Raw genomic sequence first — 18,369 nt, forward strand, 5'->3', positions numbered from 1 at the left:
AATGTTTTCCAGTCAGAAGGCATCATGCTGATGTTCATATGAAAAGACTTCTGTGCTTTTATATTAAGGTTTGAGAACACCTTCCAGACCCCTGAGAAGATAAAAAAAAAAAATTGTCAGCTTGACAATTTCAGAAACCATCAAATGGCTTCTGCAGGTAACCTTACCCAAGAGAGTGAACCAATTAGTTCTGCCACTCATAGCTGCTATGTACAGATGGATTTCAGCTTGGAGCTCTTATGCATCAAACGTCAGGGATGGCTTCTTTGATGGCGTGTCTTGTGGTGCTATTCAAGAATCTTGGGCACATTTCTGGCAACAGGATTAATGACGGACAGTGAAGGATAAAGAGAAATTTTCCTTGACGTAAGTGGGTCAAGTTTCAGCTTCGCTTTTAAGATCAGAAATGCGTTCCAAATATTTTCAGGGATTGATTTTACATTATTTATCATTCATAAATAAATCCTAGTTGGCCCACTTAGCAGAAATCTGATAGAGACAAAGTTGAAAACTATGATGTTCATAAAAAGTATGAAGAAGAAACTATTGCCAAAAATGTATGTAAAGGAGCAAAATTGGATAAGATGTATTATGATGAGACACATGATATTAGACGAGTAATAGGGCAATTTTGTTTCTCAGAATGGAAAATTATTGTATATCAAATTACATCCCCCCTCCAAAAAATATGTGTTATAAAGATGAGCCTCTGTGTTGTGCTTGGTTATAAAGGTGAGGCTTCTTTTCCTACAAACTCACAGCCTCAAAAATCCCATTTAAGATCTCTATGGATCAGAAAAAACTACCTGGCAGTAGTTTTAGAGTTTTTATGACTGTGGTTATAATCCCATTTTGAAATGAGCAATTGTTGGAGTCGTGTAGGTTGTACTTTCAGTCGATTTCTGTTGAGATATAAAAGAGATTGAACAATGGAGCATCAGGAGAGATGGAATTAGATGCCATCTCTCCAGGGATCTCCAGAGACCTCTAGGGAATCAGAAAACAGACTCCCAGAGAGACCTTACTCCATAGCTGGCAGTGACAGATAGCCTACCCCTCAAGCTAGCATTCTGAGTTCGGATTTCCAGCCTCCTAAAGTGTGAGAAATATTTCTGTTTTTTAAAGTCATCAACTTGTGGTATTTCTGTTATAGCAGTACTAGATAACTAAGACAAACATGGAAAAAATATCTAAATGATCATTTCTGTTTTTCCAGTTACAAACAAAATTATCCATCATAATTGCCTTCTTCCAACTCATGGAATGAACTTTTAACCAAAAAGCTCAGTCAGCTCAGTTTTGAACATGATAACAAAAACATTTATGGGAAAAAACAATCTTTGGGAGTACATATTAGCTTTTAAGATCAATTTATATTTAATTTCCTAACAATATATTGAATAGTAAGGAGACATCACCATTATAAGAAAATATATATGGTAAGAATATATTTGCTTATGATTTATATAGGTTTATCTACTTAAGTGAATCTCCAATAAAAACAGACTAATTTTTTAAACACTCAATTTGAGTTCATGTTTTATGAGTTCTTTAATCATAGAGTGTCTGAAAAATTATTTAGGAAATGTGGTGGAAATTGGAGTTAATGATGTTTCAATGGTTTTAATTTGGATATCCTATATGATAGATTAGGAATATTATGAAAAAATATCTTTAATGCCTATGGAAAAAGCCAAAGGGAAACTTATTCTTGAGGAAAAGGATAGTCAGTCTTGTCAGGGTCCATAAAGTAAATCTTTTTTCTTTTTCAATTTTTAGTAATTTTTATTTTCATTTGTTTTGATTATTGAAACTCACCAATAGCTTCTGCATTTTCCACCCTAGGCTTATACTAGAGTCAATCAGTTTTTCTGGTTTCCCAGGTAATAATTAAGTACCTTGGCTTATATTCAAGTATATACGGTAATAGTTAAACTTTGTGTAAAAATCCATCTATCCTGTATAACAGAAAACACTATCCTGCAAAAAAAAACAAAAAATTAAGCAAACAAGATAATTCATCTATCCAGAAAACCACTTTCCCACAAAATCCTTGTAGAGGAAGAGGGACATAAACTACTTAAGAGAACCCTAAAATCACTTTCATCACCAAACAAAATTGAACCACTGGTCTGCATATTTTTATTTGGAAATTTTTTAAAACAGAAAAACAGAAATTTAGCAACACCGCTTATCATGAGTTTATTATAAAAGAGAGAGATGGAGATTATTTTCATGATGACAGATTTCAGAACTTCAGTGGAATGGGCAGCTTGACATGATGCCATTTCAACAGTGGCTTCCTCTAATCCACATACTTCCCAAGAATGTCACCATCTCAAAATAAGAAATAATCCTTATCATCTAGAACTACTTTGGTACCTCCATATTCAGGGAGAAGAACTTTACCTCCAACTTTCACACCCACTGGTTCAATCTCTCCACCCTTTCCTTTCGAGCCGGACCCAAGAGCTACGACTGTTGCTTGCAGGACTTTTCCTAGCGATTTTTCTGGAAGCATCATGCCTCCTTTGGTTACAGTTTCAGCGGCACTCCTTTCCACCAATACTCGGTCAAAGAGGGGAAGAAACTTTCGAAATGCCTGTCCTGCCATGACGCTTGGGTGGCTGCTGCAAGTCCTCGTCTCACGCTGCGCCGCTGCCCATAAAGTAAATCTTATAGTGACTCACAAACAGACGATCAGTCCCAGGTTATAACAGTTTATGGACAACTCCTATTTGCTCTACCATTGTATGCACATTTCCCTCACCGTCAAATAACAGAGACAATCCTTCAAAACAAACAACAACAGCAAACTGCCATTGATTTTTATCTCAATGCATATTTATGATCTGAAAAGTCCTGAGACAATGTTTATGAGAGTAGACAGCCTCATCTTTCTCCATGGACTATGTTTAAGCTACTAACCCATCAAAGCTTAACTCCTAGTAGACAGCACCACCAGGATTAAAAAGACTTACTTGAAGCAACCAACATGTTGATATTCTTCTGTGCCTTCAAGTCACCTCTGACTCAGCTGTTTGATGTAATATAGAGTGAAGCACTGTCTATCCTGAGCCATCCTCACAGATGGTGCTGTGTGTGATCCCATTGTTGCAGCCACCTCCCCAGTCCATCTGGTCAAGAGACTTCCTCTTTGTCTTTGTCGCTGCCCCTCCACTTTACCAAGCATCTGGACATGATAGCATCTCCCAAGTACTGGGCACTAAGTCTTGACATTCTTGTCTCTAAGAACTACCTTGATGTACCTCATCCAATACCTATTTGGTCTTTTGACATTCCCTGGTGCTTTCAATAGTCTTCACTGGCACCACAGTACAAATGCCTCAATTATTCTTAAGTCCTCCTTATCCAAGCTCAATCTTTCACACAAATAAGAGGTGATGAAAAATACCATGGTTGGGTCAGGAAGCTTAGTAACCAGAGTGAGACCACACATACCTTTGCTTTAAACGTATTTCTGTGGCAGATTTGCCCAATGCCTCACACTGTTTGATTTCTTGACTGCTGCTTCCTCGAACATTGATTGTGTTTCCAAGTAAGACAACATCCTTGACTGTTTCGATCTTTTCTCCATTTATCCTGATATGACCTACTGGTCTGTTTGTGAGAATTTGGGTATTCCTTACATGAAGTTGCAATTCATACTGAGTGCTACAATCCTTTATCTTCAGAAGTAAGTGCTTCAAGTCCTTTTCACATTGAGCATCCAGCCTAATCCACATGTGGAAGGTCATTAATAAACCTTCCTTTATTCTAATGCCACATTCTTATTCACATCATCCCGTTCTCAGATTATTTTCTCAGCATGCAGACTGAGTGAGTGTAGTGAAAACAACTACAAACCAAGAACACACTTTCCTGGTTTTAAACCATGGATCACCCCTGCTTATTTTGAAGGATGGCCTCGTGTTCCATGGGCAGATTCTATAAGAACACAATGAAATATTCTAGAAACCCCAGTGTTCTCAATATTCGTGTTTTCTCAGTACTATAACCCATGCAATTGAATACTTTTGCATAATCAATAAAACCCAAATATTTTTCCTGGTATTTCCTAATTTGAGCCAAGATCTAGCTAATGTGACAATGAAATCCCATGCTCCACTTCCTCTGGATCTCGCGTCATTCCTGACAACTCTCTTTCAATGGAACACTTCAACCATTGTTGAACGTTCTTCAGCAAATGCTGCTGGCATGTGATGTGATTCAGAACTGTCCATAGCTTCCTGTGTCGCCTTTCTTCATTGCCCAGGCACCCGTCTTCCAAATTTCTTGGCACAGAGTAGTGAATGCTTCCAGTGCTTCATCAAGGGCATTGAGATAAATCAGTTGCTATAACGATAATTCCTGCAGCCTTATTTTTAGCAAATGACTTAAATGTAGCTGGGATTTCTCCGTTCGCTACTGTTGCTTCTTGGTCATGTGCTGTACTGAGTCTGTAGTCTTTAAATACTCCTTATTGTTCAATAATTTGACGATAGACCCTTTCATTATTGCAACTCAATGCTTGAGGTTTTTTTCTTCCTTTCTTTCAGCTTTATGGATGCTAAAAGGTTCCTTTCCAATATCCACTGTAGCCTTTTCTTACTTTTCTATCTCTTAAAGGATCTTTCTTTTTGATATTTATTCTTGATGTCAACTCAGGAACTGACTGTGGAACAAACCATCAATAGCGCATATGGACCAGTAAGTTCACCTTGAATAAAATTCAATGAAGTCCATTCGAGCCAAAATACAATATTGAGTATCTCTCTCCTGAATTTCAAGAACATCTCATAAATATATTTGATTCATGGAACACGAATGACAGAAGCCCTGAGAAGCTGTGGGATGACAACCAGCACGGCTTATTCTTCATCACAATTAGCAACTTCTTCATCACAAATTAGTTACACTTGCTGCACATTTGGCCTTTTGATCATTGGAAAGACTAATGTGATACTAAAAGAGAACCATTGGAACCTGTTTTTGATCACCTAGGTCAGGAATCTGGGTGTTTGGGCAGTTAAGACATCCCCCATAAGGAGATTTCCACTGGAGTATGGTCTACTTCTCATATAAGTGGGCATCATTTGAAAAGCTTGCTGGCTTTTGGCTGCATCTGGGTCCTGCACCAGGCTGCTCATCTAACCTCCTAATTATTGGATTATCTGCTATCCCAGATGTCCTCAATACCCTGTAATTTACTCAGCCGATTTTTGATTCTTGCCTTCTGAACTGTCAATATTGCGGTCATCCATCCCTGCAGTTACGTGAGTCAGAAGAAGCTTCTAATCGAACATCTGACCTACAGACTTGGGAATTTCCCACCTCTACACTGTGTGAGCCATCTAGAGTGGATACAACCTCTCTGTGTATATACATACATGTTTCCCTGCTTCTGTTTCTCTGTATGACCGAGCCTGCCAAGACAAAACCAATTCATGGCCATTGAGCAAATCTGACTGAAGGCAACCCTAGAGAAAAGGGTGAAACTGCACCTGTGAACTTCCTTTTACTGTAACTCTTTCAAGGACTAGAAAGTCTTCTCTTTCTCTCGCAGAGTGGCCCGTAGTTTCCAACTGCACCCCTTGTGGTTAGCAGTGCCACTCATATCCACTACACCATCAGCGCCCCTGATTCAGCCCAAGACACCTACACATTCCTCTGAAAGAACCAGAGAGAAGTGATATTGCTCATAATCTACCTGTACTTACTTGGCGGGTGGCACATAAAGGGAGTGGGAGGGGCATAGCTTTCAAAAAGTACATAAAATGGATTTAGAAGGAAATGGATTTTTTTCAAAAGACATTTTCATCCTAGTAAAACCATATATGTGTATCTATAGTTATGTGTATATATAGTTATAATATAGCTTTATATATAGATAAATGTCATTCTATTGAAATTTATTTATATATAGTTATATACCATAGGTTTATATATGTACAAATATATGTTGGCATCAGCTTGATGGCAGGGGATCTGGTTGGGTTTGTGTATGTAATGGCATCTGTCCATATTAAGTGAAGATTATGTGAGATCTTCCAACTAATGAAGAAAATTGCTATTAATAAAGAAATTGAGTAATTTATCATTGACTAAGGAATATAATTTATAATGTAAGAAATACAATTTACACTTGAATACTTTGAGTAAAAGTAAATGGTTTCTATATTTTCCCCCTGTGGTTAGAAAACATTGCAATCTTCATTTTATTTAATCTATACACACATCCCCCAAATAACCCACTGACATAGACTTCAGTTTCACCACTCTTTTTAGTTGATTTAGTGTTTAATTATATTGCGTACTCTACAATTTTTTTAATTTGATTTTGAATAACCATTAAACTAGAATGTGATACATCACAGGCAATCAGTTAAAAAAAAACCTGCAAATACAGAAAGATAACTGACCCTTTGCTTAGCTAAATTGAAATAAATTTATTACTAATGTCCAAGATAAAGTTGCTAAATGTCTTTAGTTGAGATGAGTGCTCGGTACTGCTGGCTGGCCACGGAGAGAGATTCAGAATTTAAAAGTTCTCAATTCATCTATATCTGGGCACAATTCCTCAACACTTTTCTGGGCTATAAAGTAATCGCTATTTTATTGAGCCCACAACTCTACATGTAATCTTGCTTGCTATGGACCTTCCCTGGAGATGGAAGAGACATGGGATTCTTTTAAGTTGCATGATATGGATTCTAAACTCTAACGCAGATATTTGATAACTGAGTCATTCTTCGTTCAGTGAACTCTCTGTTACGCAGTGACTTCCTGGTGTTTATAATCATTGGAATTGAGTTGTGATGATACTTACATTACACATACCACAGTACTTTTCCCTGGACCAATATAGCCTCAACAAACATTCATCTCCATGGAGGGCAAAAACACTGTGTGAAGATCAGCTAGCTCTTATGCAAGGTGGAAACTAGTTAAAGCAATTTTAATAAATTAACCCTAACTAGCAAAGAGTCTTGGAAGGATTAATATGATATAAGCACAGTCCAATACAAACTGTGATTTCCTAATGAATCTGCTGGTCCAGTTATCTTCAAACCAGAGAGCTCATCTCAGAAACTTATGCACCTACTTATTCTACTGACATGGTTAAAGAGGGATGTTGTTTGACCTTAGCCCATCCACCCTTCAGCCCTGATCTTGCTCTTCAGATTTTTAGTGTGATTGTTTGCAAAACACAAGGTATTTAAAAGGAGTAGGAGCTGAGTTCCTCAGAAATACAAAAACTGCCACTTTGAACTGGTAGGAGTCGAATAGTACAGAGTACTTCCCTAGAGAGATAGAAACAGCACCATCAGAACTGTAGACAGAGAACTTGTCAGAACTAGAGGGGGGTTCTGTTGAGATCCAACGGCTTCACATTTTGATATTTTCATTTAATACAAATATCTATGGCATTGCAGCAACATTTTTAACCTCATCTTGCATAATCTTCCCCACATATACCAGTATCACATTCCTTACAGAAAACATGTCTTTGTTTATGCAATCCTCAATCTCATTTTCAAGGTCTGCTTATGTTGCTAAATTATTATCTTATTGACTGGAAATAATTGACACCGTTACACTAAGCATCATGTTGTCATTTTGTTGATTGCCATTGAGTTGGCTCTAACTAATAGTGACACTATCTCTGTACTACAGACCGTTTATTAATATAGCACAGTTCAATAAGGAATCTATTTTTTTAATTGTAAAGGGGGTTAAATAAAATTGTCAACACACATTGACATATTCTTGATCAATCCTTAAGAAGGGAAAATGAATATATATGTGTGTATATATATGTATATATGTATATATACATAAATATATATATATATAAAACTGTAAGGGATCATTGCCTTGATAAAAGTAATGTATGGCTTTTGTTAGTGAAATCCTCCTAACCTGTGAAAACAGACAATGGAGTGAAACACCACAATAAATAGTCCAAGCTCACTCTCCTAGTGTCATCTTCCCACCTTCAATGAGCATATGGTAGTCCTTTGAGGCAATCCATAAAATTAGGCTACCAGGGAAAAGAATAGGTCAGAAAAGGGTAGAGTAGATCTAGAAGAAAACTTAGCAATAAAAGCAGCACATTCACTTTTGTTTTTCCTTAACAATTGCAAGTTGATATTCTAATTATAGTATATTACAATGCATAGGATACATAATAGAATAGCTCAAATAACATTTGTAAGTTTATTCTAAAAGTTGATTTAGTTTTTTGATTATTGGTTGGTAAACATTACTCTCTTGATTTTAATACAAAGATGAGCTAGTAAACAAGAAGCAAAGCATGATTGATATAAAAATGATGCATCATATATTTGAGAAGGATTATTTTAAAGTTTGACTTTCAAAATTGAGAAATTGCTTGGTAATGTGGGGTAGTGAATACTTTGTAAGACTCTTACGTCTGTAACCATTGCAGATCCCATGGGTGGGATCTTAAAGTTGATTTCAAGCAGTGGGATCGATCAGATTTGTCATCCAACTGAGTATAAGTAAGCTGCCTCAGGGAGGAGGAAGAGGAAACCCAAAATTTTTAGTGGATGGTGTGTGGGGGCTCTTCATGAAGTGTTGGAGGCAGCACAGGTACATGGGGCCACAGCATCTAAACCAGGACTTGAAACTATATGGCCCATGGGCCTGATATAGCCCACACAATAATCAATACAAGTTCAAACCACACACCTGACCAAAGAGGAGGAGGTCCAGCTGTCCCATTAGGGGTGAGTTAATTAAACCCCCAACTAAAAAGAGCAATCTAATATTTAAATGGATAATTTTGTACAGCTCACAAATGATGTGACAAATATCCAAATGAACTTTTGGGTATTTAAAAAAAGTTCCTTCCCTTAAAATAGATCACAAGACAGAACAGAGGAGTTCTGTAGAGACCATGCAAGAAAGTGATGGACATACCATCCCACAGAATGAATAAAGATGACTGGTTGCAGACAAGACTTCTGCTTTCAGAGAAGGGTGTTGTTGGCCATGATGGTTGTCTCCTTTGCCCAAGCATGGCAGAGACCACACGATCCTGAGACTGAGAGGCTAAGAACCAGAGAGCGGCATGGTTGACGAAATGACTGAGAAGAGGTGCTGAAGACAAGGGTCTGTATCCTTAATGTTTTCTCATCCTGACTTGTGGTGCCCCGTGAATTTATGCAATAAAAGCCCATGACCTTGAGTACTGTCTGTGAGTGTTCTGTGCCTTGCAGAGGGTTGTTGAGCCCAGTAGAGAAGTGAATGCCTTGGGAGGGTGAGTTGGTGTCAGGGTAGGACACAGAAAGGTGAGAGATGGAGGCATGGCTGACCTCTGCCTCAAATAAATCATTTTTGGATTCCCTCTTCCCCTTATGCAGCTGGTGGAGGTCATTTCCATTTGCTTAATTATTTATAACATAAACTTACTGAATATAAAAATGGCTACACCAGGTGTGACATGACACATTGTACTTGTCTCCATTATGTTTAAGATTGTAAAAATAAATTTTGCAGGATGATATGTACAAGGAATTAGAAAATAGATAAATAAATACATTATTTCAGTTATGTTTTCATAGTGATTTTCTGGAGAAAAATCTAGCTAATTTTATCCTAAATATATTTTATGACCTAAAGTACATGATGTGAATAATAGTTATTCAAATATATATTTTATCCAGCAAGATGATTTGTATATGGTCTGTTTCAATTCCTCTAAATAAATTAAAGGAAAAACCACCACAATAAAAAAGTCAGTGATTTTGCTCCTGGTGTTTTTGATGTGTTTGTACATACATAAAATTTTGCTAGTCTTTTAGATAGGGCATCTGGAAAATCTAATGCCAAAATGCCAGGTATCTTTTCTGTCATATTTGATAAAACTTAGAGTATATAGATTCTTGGTAAGCTTGTATTTCATAGGTCTTCAAATATACGTTCCTACAATTCAAGAAGGATGACATTCATGAGGTCAAACTGAATCGCTGATGCTGAAAGCAAAAGATTGCTCTCTCACTCTTAAGAATTGCCTTACTGCAAGCACTTTTCTCCCTGACATTGAACAGATTTCATTATGTTTTGGCTCACAACTTCCCACAGATTAAAGTGGACTCGTCTCTAAGGATGGGATTTAGCTTTGAGAATCCAGATGCATGGGACCCCCTTCATTACAGGAGCACACAGACTTCTTGCATAATCCCTAATTCTCTCCTTTAAAATGAGAAATGAGAGGAAAAACATGAAGCCTAAAATCACCCCTTGAATTTCCCATCAGTACATCTAAGCAGATTTAGGAATTAGTTCGTAAGTCTGTGCTGTAATTTGCTTTTTAGTTTCAGTCCACATTTTAAGAGATGTACTTGTATTATCATTGTGTGATGTGTTTCATTGAATTTTATTTTTAACCTTGATATATTAAGTTGCTGAATATGCCAGAATATCAAAATAATTGCATTATAGGTTTTCATCTTGTTCCAAAATTTTAGGAATAAATATCTGAAAACAGTTGTAACTCAGGATTAAATAAAGGTATTTTTTGGAACTGCCTTGCTGGGTTTTTAACTTTTCCTCTTCTTTAAAACCATAATTTGAGTTAATTCTTTTAAAGATAATGTATATGTATATAAATTATGCCAGAAAATATACCTTTAAAATTGGAACAATGGATATATTTAATGGATATATTTGAAGGTGAAGAAGAATACACAATATGGATATTTATATCAAGATAACATTAAAAACTAAAATATTTATGTTTAAATGATCAAATTAGGCTTTCTTATACAGCCTCAACATAAAGGACTCAATGACACAAGAGCGATGCCTCACCTGTGCGTGAGCAATGATAGGATTAGAAGTATTACATGTAGATTGAGCAGTAACCTGAGATGGTGCTTCTTTCCCTCCACATCATCATTACATTTATATTCTTCATCATAAAAGTCCCAGAATTACTGTATTAGCATATTTTAATATCTCTTATTGGCAATAAATAATTATAATTTCTCCACAGATATTCACTCATTTAGTCTCTACAGGGTCCTCTTTATGCATTATCATTCTTATTTTGAAGATAAGAAAATGAAATTCAATATAATGTAATAATGTGAATGTAATTTAGCATCTACAGCTCATTGCAAATATATAAAGTAGATGGAGTTATACACATCTAAATATATAATTTTTTCTTTGCATCCTTTCATACAATAAATCATTATAAGTAATTTCTTAAAATAGACTAAACTTTAAAAGTATGTAAATATATATTCTACAAAAATTATTTTGCATGATATAAATTTTTTTAATGTGGCAAATATTATGTAAGAGTACATAAAAGATTATTTGAATCTCAAAATATCTCACATGTACAATTAAGTGAAACAAATTAAGTCGATTATGTTGTCTGACATTACTGTAATCTGTTCTGAAGTGTTTCCATCATGTCATTTCATCGTAGAGGTGTAGAGTCCTTAAAATACAGGTCTTCCCATTCACATTCCTCCGAATCACTAATAATACACTTTAGTGCCTATGCATTTGCTTTATTTCGATACTTCATATAGGTTTCATGGTCTAACATTTGTTCTTTTATGACTGATAATTCCCACCACCACCCCCTTGCCAGTGGCTGCAGAAAGGAGCTCAAATAATTGTGAGCATGGCAGTCAGTGTTTCCTTCTAGGGTGCATCGATATTGGTGCTAGGAGTCTGAGCTGCCTTAGCAGCACCTAACAAGGATTTCTCTCCACATGATTTCAAGCTTCCTAAGTGCTGTAACAGTAACCCAGACTTAATTTCTGTTTGTGTCTGTATAATATATATGTATGCACCGTATTTTATGTACCAATCCATTTGTTTTGGACATTTATATTCTTCACCTTCTGACTCCTGCTATGACTGCTGATATGTGGACAACTAAATGCAATTCTGCTTTCAGGGCTTAAGGTTCCCATTCATAGCAGCTGTTTGCACAACAGAACAAAACACGCCCAGTTTCCTGCTCCATCCTCACAAGGGCTCCTGTGCGTGTATCCATTGCTGCAGCCTGGGTGTCAATATTCTTTAGGGCATTCTTCTTTCTGTTGACCCTCTAATTTGGAAAGCATGACTTTGTATCCAGGAACTGGTCTCTCATGACAACATTTCAAAAATACATGAGACAAAGTCTCCCCATCCTTGCTTATAAGGAGCATTCTGGCTGTACTTCTTTCCAGGCAGATTTGTTTGTTCTTTTGGCAGTCCATAGTATTTTCAGTATTCTTTGCCAGCACCAAAATTCATATGCATCAATTCTGCTTGAGTACTCCTTATTCTATGTCTATGTCTATTTCACATGCCTATGAGGACACAGAAAATACCACGACTTGAGTCAGGCACATCTTAGTTCTCAGAGTAAACTCTCTGCTTATCAACACCCTTAACAGGTCATTTACACCAGATTTACCCAATGCAAGCATTTCTAAACTCGACTGTTTTCACGAGCATTGTGTGGATCCAAGCAAGACAAAAAATTCTTTGACAAGTTCAACCTTTTCTCTATTTATCACAATGTTGTCTATTAGTCTTATTGTGAACATTTTTGGTCTTCTTTAAACTCAGTTATAATCCATACCGAAGGCTGCAATCCTCGATCTCCATCCACAAGTGCTTCAAGCCCTCCTCTTTTCAGCAAGCAAGGTGTTCCGTCTGCAATTCTGTTTATCAATAAGCCTTCCTCCAAACCTCATGCCGCGTTCTTCTTCATATACTTGAGATTCGCTGCTGATTTGCTCAGTACGCAGATTGAGTAAGAATAATAATAGGATACAACCCTGTATCCTGATCTAAACTATGCGTTATTCTTTTGTTTAGTGCCCACATCTTCCTCTTGATATATGTTCAGTTTCTGAATGAACACACTCTAGTGTTCTGGGATTTGCAGTCTTCTCAGACTTTCCATAGTTTGTTATGCTACCCACAGTCTAATGCCTTGACTTAGTCAATAAAAAAAGTCAACATATTTCTGTTATCAACGCTTTCTTCCAATATTCATCTGATGTCAATAATGACATAACCTGTCCATGCTCCCTTCTAATCTAGCAGCACCATGTCAATGTACTGCTGCAACCAGTGTTGGCTATCTGAAGCCAAATTTCACATCCATCTGATATAAGAGACAGTGTTCTATAATGTGAGCATTCTCTTGGGTCACCTTTCTGTAGAATGAGCATACAATTAATCTGTTTAAAACAGTAGGCCAAGTAGCTGCCTTCCAAATTTTCTGTCATAGACTAATAAAAGCTTCCGGTGCTTCATCAGCTTGTTGAAATATTTCTATTGGTGTTCCATGAATTCCTTGAGCCTTTGGCTCATTATTTCAAGAACTATATCTATGAGTTTTATTAATGGATCATGTGAGAATTTTATGTCTAGAGTTTGGGAAATCACCCAATTGTTTTCACTATAAATGTATCATACAAGGTGTCACTAGAAAAATGCTTGCCAAAATTGTTAGTTTCTTTTCTTTTCTTGCTTTTGTTCCTGCTTTTGTTCATTTTTAAAAAACCATTTTATTGGGAGCTCATACAACTCTTATCACAATCCATCCATCCATCCAATGTGTATCAAGCACATTTATACATTTGTTGCCCTCCTCATTCTCCAAACATTTGCTTTCTATTTGAGCCCTTGGTTTCAGCTCCTTATTTTTCCCCTCTCTCCCCGCTCCATCCTCCCCCATGAACCCTTGAAATTTTATAAATTATTATTATTTTGTCATATTAAAGAGAAAACACACCTCATACCCACATTGGTGACTTGATGGGATATCTTGTTTTGGCTTTCTCTTCCATGTCTCTGTTGTTATAGTTGGGTGTCATAAAGTCTGTTCATGCTCACAGTGACCTTGAGCACAACAGAAAGCTAGATTGCCCAGTCCCACGCTATCCTCCCAATTGTTCCTATGCATGAGTTCGTTGTTGTAGCCCCTGTGTCAATCCAGCTCTTTGAGGACTTGCTGTCCCTTCACTCTACCAAGCAAACTGTCCTACTCTGGGAACTGGTCTCTAGTGACACCATGTCCAAAGTTCATAAGATGAATTTGTGTCCCACTTGCCTCAAAGGTACACTGTGGTCATACTTCTAGGATAGATTCATTTATTCTTTAAGCATTCCATGGTAATTTCAGTATTCTTCACCCTGCTTCAATTCAAACTCATCTGTCCTTCATCAGTCTTCATTATTCAATGTCCGGCTTTCATATAAGACAATTGAAAATACCATGGCTTAGGTTAGGAGCACATTAGTCCTCAAATTAACAACCTTGCTTTTCAATACTCTAAAGAGGTCTTGTACAGAAGAATTAATGCAATGCAATGCATCTTTGACCTTTTGACTGCTGCTTCACTGAGCATTGATTGTGAATCCAAGCAATACAAAATCCTTGATAACTATAATCTCTTCTCCATTAATCACGATGTTACCTATGGGGCTTATTTAAATGGAGATTTAATTCATACCGAAGGCTATACTCATTGAGCTTGGCGGTAAGTGCTTCAAGTCCTCCCCACTTTCAGCAAGCAAGGTTGTGTCAACTGCATATCTGTTTGTTAATAAAGCTTCCTCCAATCCAATGCCACAGTCTTTCTTCTTCCCCAAGTTCACCTTCTCTGATGATTTGCTCAGCATGCAGTTTGAGTAAGTCTGGTGAGAAGTCACAGCCCTGATGTACAGCTTCCCTACTTTTAAACCCTGCAGTATGTCTTTGTTCTGTTTTCAGTGCTGCCTCTTGATCTATGTACCATGTTCCTCATGAGCACAGTGAAATATCCTGGAATTGCTATTTGACTCAAAGATATCCATAGTTTGCTATGATCGCCATAGTTGAATGCCTTGGCATAGTCAATAAAACAAACATACCGGTAAATATTTTTCTGGTATTATCTCCTTTTAGCCCTAGTCTCTCTGACAATAACAATGACATATCTTGTCCCATGTCCTCTTCTGAATTGGACCTCAACCTCTGGTAGTTCCTGTGAATGTGCTTCTGAACCTTTATTGGATATTCTTCCTCAAAGTATTAGTTGTATGTGATGTCAAGGATCCTGTTCTATAATTTGAGAATTCTTTTAGGTCACATTTCCTTGGATCAAGTACAGATATGGATCTCTTCGGGTCTGTTGGCCAAGGAATTATCTTCCAAATTTCCTGGCACAGATGAGTAAGTGCTTCCAGTGTTTCATTAGCTTATTGAAACACTTCCATTGATATTCCATCTGTTCCTGCAGTCAGGAGCTTCTTTACGTGCTGTTGTTTCTTATGCATATATTACCTTCTGAAAAAGTGGAATGTCGCCTAGATCTTTCTGATACAATGAATCCATATTTATTTTTCTATCTTCTGATGCTTCCTATGGAAAACCTAAATATTTCCCCCATAAAATCTTTCAATACAACCACTCAAGGCTTGAATTTTACCTTTAGTTCTTTCAATTTAAGGTATTGTTCTTCACTTTAAGTATGTTCTTCCTTTTTCATTTTATAACTCTAGCCCTGGCCACCTTTCATTGTATGGAAGTTTGTATAAGATTTCCAGTGGCTTCTTCCTTCAAGGAAGGCAGCTGGGTCTGTCTTTGTTGCTATTTTTAGTCTGGAAGCTCCAGTGAAACCTGTTCCCCCAAAGGCCTTTTCCCTAATACATATTAATGATGAGTGTCTACCCTAGTGCCTATTAATGCTCAGTATCCATTCGTGTGTTTATTGGACACCCCCAAAGGCCTTTTCCCTAATACATATTAATGATGAGTGTCTACCCTAGTGCCTATTAATGCTCAGTATCCATTCGTGTGTTTATTGGACACTTGTAACATTCTTTTATTAGGCTTTAAAATAAGTACAAGGACTGAACATATTGTTCCCATAAGAAATCATGGAGAACCAAATGATTGGTTTAGGGTACAAGAATGATGCTTATAAATTCATTTTTCCAGGACTTTAACACTGAGTTAGCTGGTCTCTGAATCTTTTAAACCAGCACTGGCTCCCACAACACAGCACCCGCTCCCACAACACCCTACGGAGACTTGTAGCCTTCTCACATAGCACTGTCTCAAATATGCTATCATTCTCTAATGGTGTCTGATGTGTATAAATTAACAGTAACTTTCAACTTTTCCCATAGTCTGGGTTCTTTGTTTCACGGTGAACAGTTGAACAACTTTTGCTGTAGTGGCAGTTTTAATACACACATTTTTGTTTTCCAAAATGCTGACAATGTCGATTTAGGCACGTTGTATTCAGCCGCCAAATCAGACAAAGGCCACCTGATTGAAATTTTTCAATGACTTGTTTCTTTAACTCCATGGTGGTTCTTACAGGTTTGCTCTTATCTTTACTTCTAGTATCCTATCGCTTTCTTTAGAGTCCTGGTTATGATAATTAGTGTGGGTGATCAGACCAGCTATCCCCATCAAGCTTCATCTGAAATGAGGCTGCAGATGAAAGGAAACGAAAGAGACACACAGAGCATGCAATTGGGAGGACAACAGTGTGATGGACTGAAGGACCAAGTATATTCAAAGCTTGGTTTTTATACTCTTCTTACAAGGGATTGGTTGCAAAACAAACATCAAAGAACTTAAAAACATTCCTAAACGCTTATCTATGCAAATATTACTTAACTGGTCACACTTTCTTAACATTTGAATAATAAAAGCACTATGTTCTAAGACCAGCACAGGGATATGCAAGATTCAAAAGAATCTTAAAGAGGTTGTAAATAGCTGAGTTATCTTTCAATGTTTTTAGCTGCAAGGTCATAAATAACAGTTATTTTGCAATGCTTTTGTCTGCAAAGACACAGAGGCACAGGGGACTAATTGGTCACCCATCAATAAACCCCTTTGTCAGCTGAGGCCTCCTACAAATTAGAAGAAATAATACACAAAAAAACACGAATGTTTTAGCATACTACCACAAGTATTAATAAATCTGAAATATTATATTACCAACAGGTAGATCCATATTAAGACCTTAAATGGAGATGTATGTAATCTCGACAAAATATGATTAAATAGAACCTGTCAGATGGGCTGAGGGCTACAGTGAGGGCAGGCTACGTCACAGGTAGGGCGTGTAAGATAGGAACCAAACCGAAGCACCAGTTGTCCGAAGAAGTAGGGCAAAGGAATAGTTACCACATAGATAGGAGACAAAGAAACGTGCCCAGCATTTTGGAAGGACGCTGAGCCCAGCTCCGATGTGTGACAGTTCTCTCCACAAGGAAAGAGAAAATGCATGTGGAGTCGTAAGGACACTCACATGCAAGGTCGTTTAAGCTTTGAAGTCACTGCCATTTTCAATACGTTAGTTGATATCTGTCATTTGCAGTCCCCTCCCCTGTAAGTAAAGCTCCTTGTGTAGGAGGGTCTCTTGGTTGTATGAGAGCATACTATCTCTTCCTAATAAACTACAGGTAGGGTCAGGCTGTGAGTCTAACTCTAGCTACATGGACCCAATATGAGGCTGTATGGAACATGAGTGCTTATTGGACAGGGATGGAATATGATGATAAACTCAAGACCAAGTTACTGCCTGGACCCAATTCAACTGATGACCTTGTAGTTAACAGCCCAACACATAATCCACTAAGTCTCCAGTGCTCCTCTGTGGACAAAAATATCTACATCAGCTAGCTAGATAAATAGCTAGATAGATAGCTAGATACAGGTCTATATGTCTACATGTCTACATTTCTATATAGATATACCCATACTTATGCCAATGCCTATGGCTATACCTAATTCTATGTTTATACCTACATCTATGCATAGGAGCCCTGGTGGCTTAGTGGTTACTAAATGGCCTCCTAATTGAAAGAATTGAAACCACTAGCCACTCTACCACATATAAGATGGGAGTTTCTCATCCTGTAAAGAATTTCAATATGGGAAACTCAAAGGGGCAGTTTTACCCCATCCTATAGGGTTGCTATGAGTGGCCATTGACTTGATGATAGTGAGTTTGGATTTTCTATTGTACATATGTTTGTACCCAGGTGCATTTGGCTCTTAATTATACAGGATGCAATTCCCTTTTAAAAGGAAGCTTCATCATGAACAGCTAAAACTCAAACAACAACATGTATAGCTATGCATATGTATATATGTAAATATAAATAGCTACACAAATATATAGAACTTACACATACCCCATTCAATATATAAATAAGCTGAGAGGGACACCACAACTTATCAGTATTTAGGGTCCTTAAAACAAGACTGACTGATAGCAAAAACAAGACTGACAGCAGACTTGCTTGCTTTAATCTGGCCCTAATTTATTAACACATTACGTTTAATAAGGGTCATTTAACTAAGTTAAA

General features: G+C 37.2%; 1 pseudogene; it reads right to left on the reverse strand.

Moving 5' to 3' along the window:
• Positions 1-2,338: 2,338 nt before the first annotated feature.
• LOC142460892 (10 kDa heat shock protein, mitochondrial pseudogene) lies at positions 2,339-2,614 on the reverse strand (annotated as a pseudogene).
• Positions 2,615-18,369: the final 15,755 nt, after the last annotated feature.

This window comes from Tenrec ecaudatus, chromosome 11, assembly GCF_050624435.1.
Source record: "Tenrec ecaudatus isolate mTenEca1 chromosome 11, mTenEca1.hap1, whole genome shotgun sequence".
Taxonomy (NCBI): domain Eukaryota; kingdom Metazoa; phylum Chordata; class Mammalia; order Afrosoricida; family Tenrecidae; genus Tenrec; species Tenrec ecaudatus.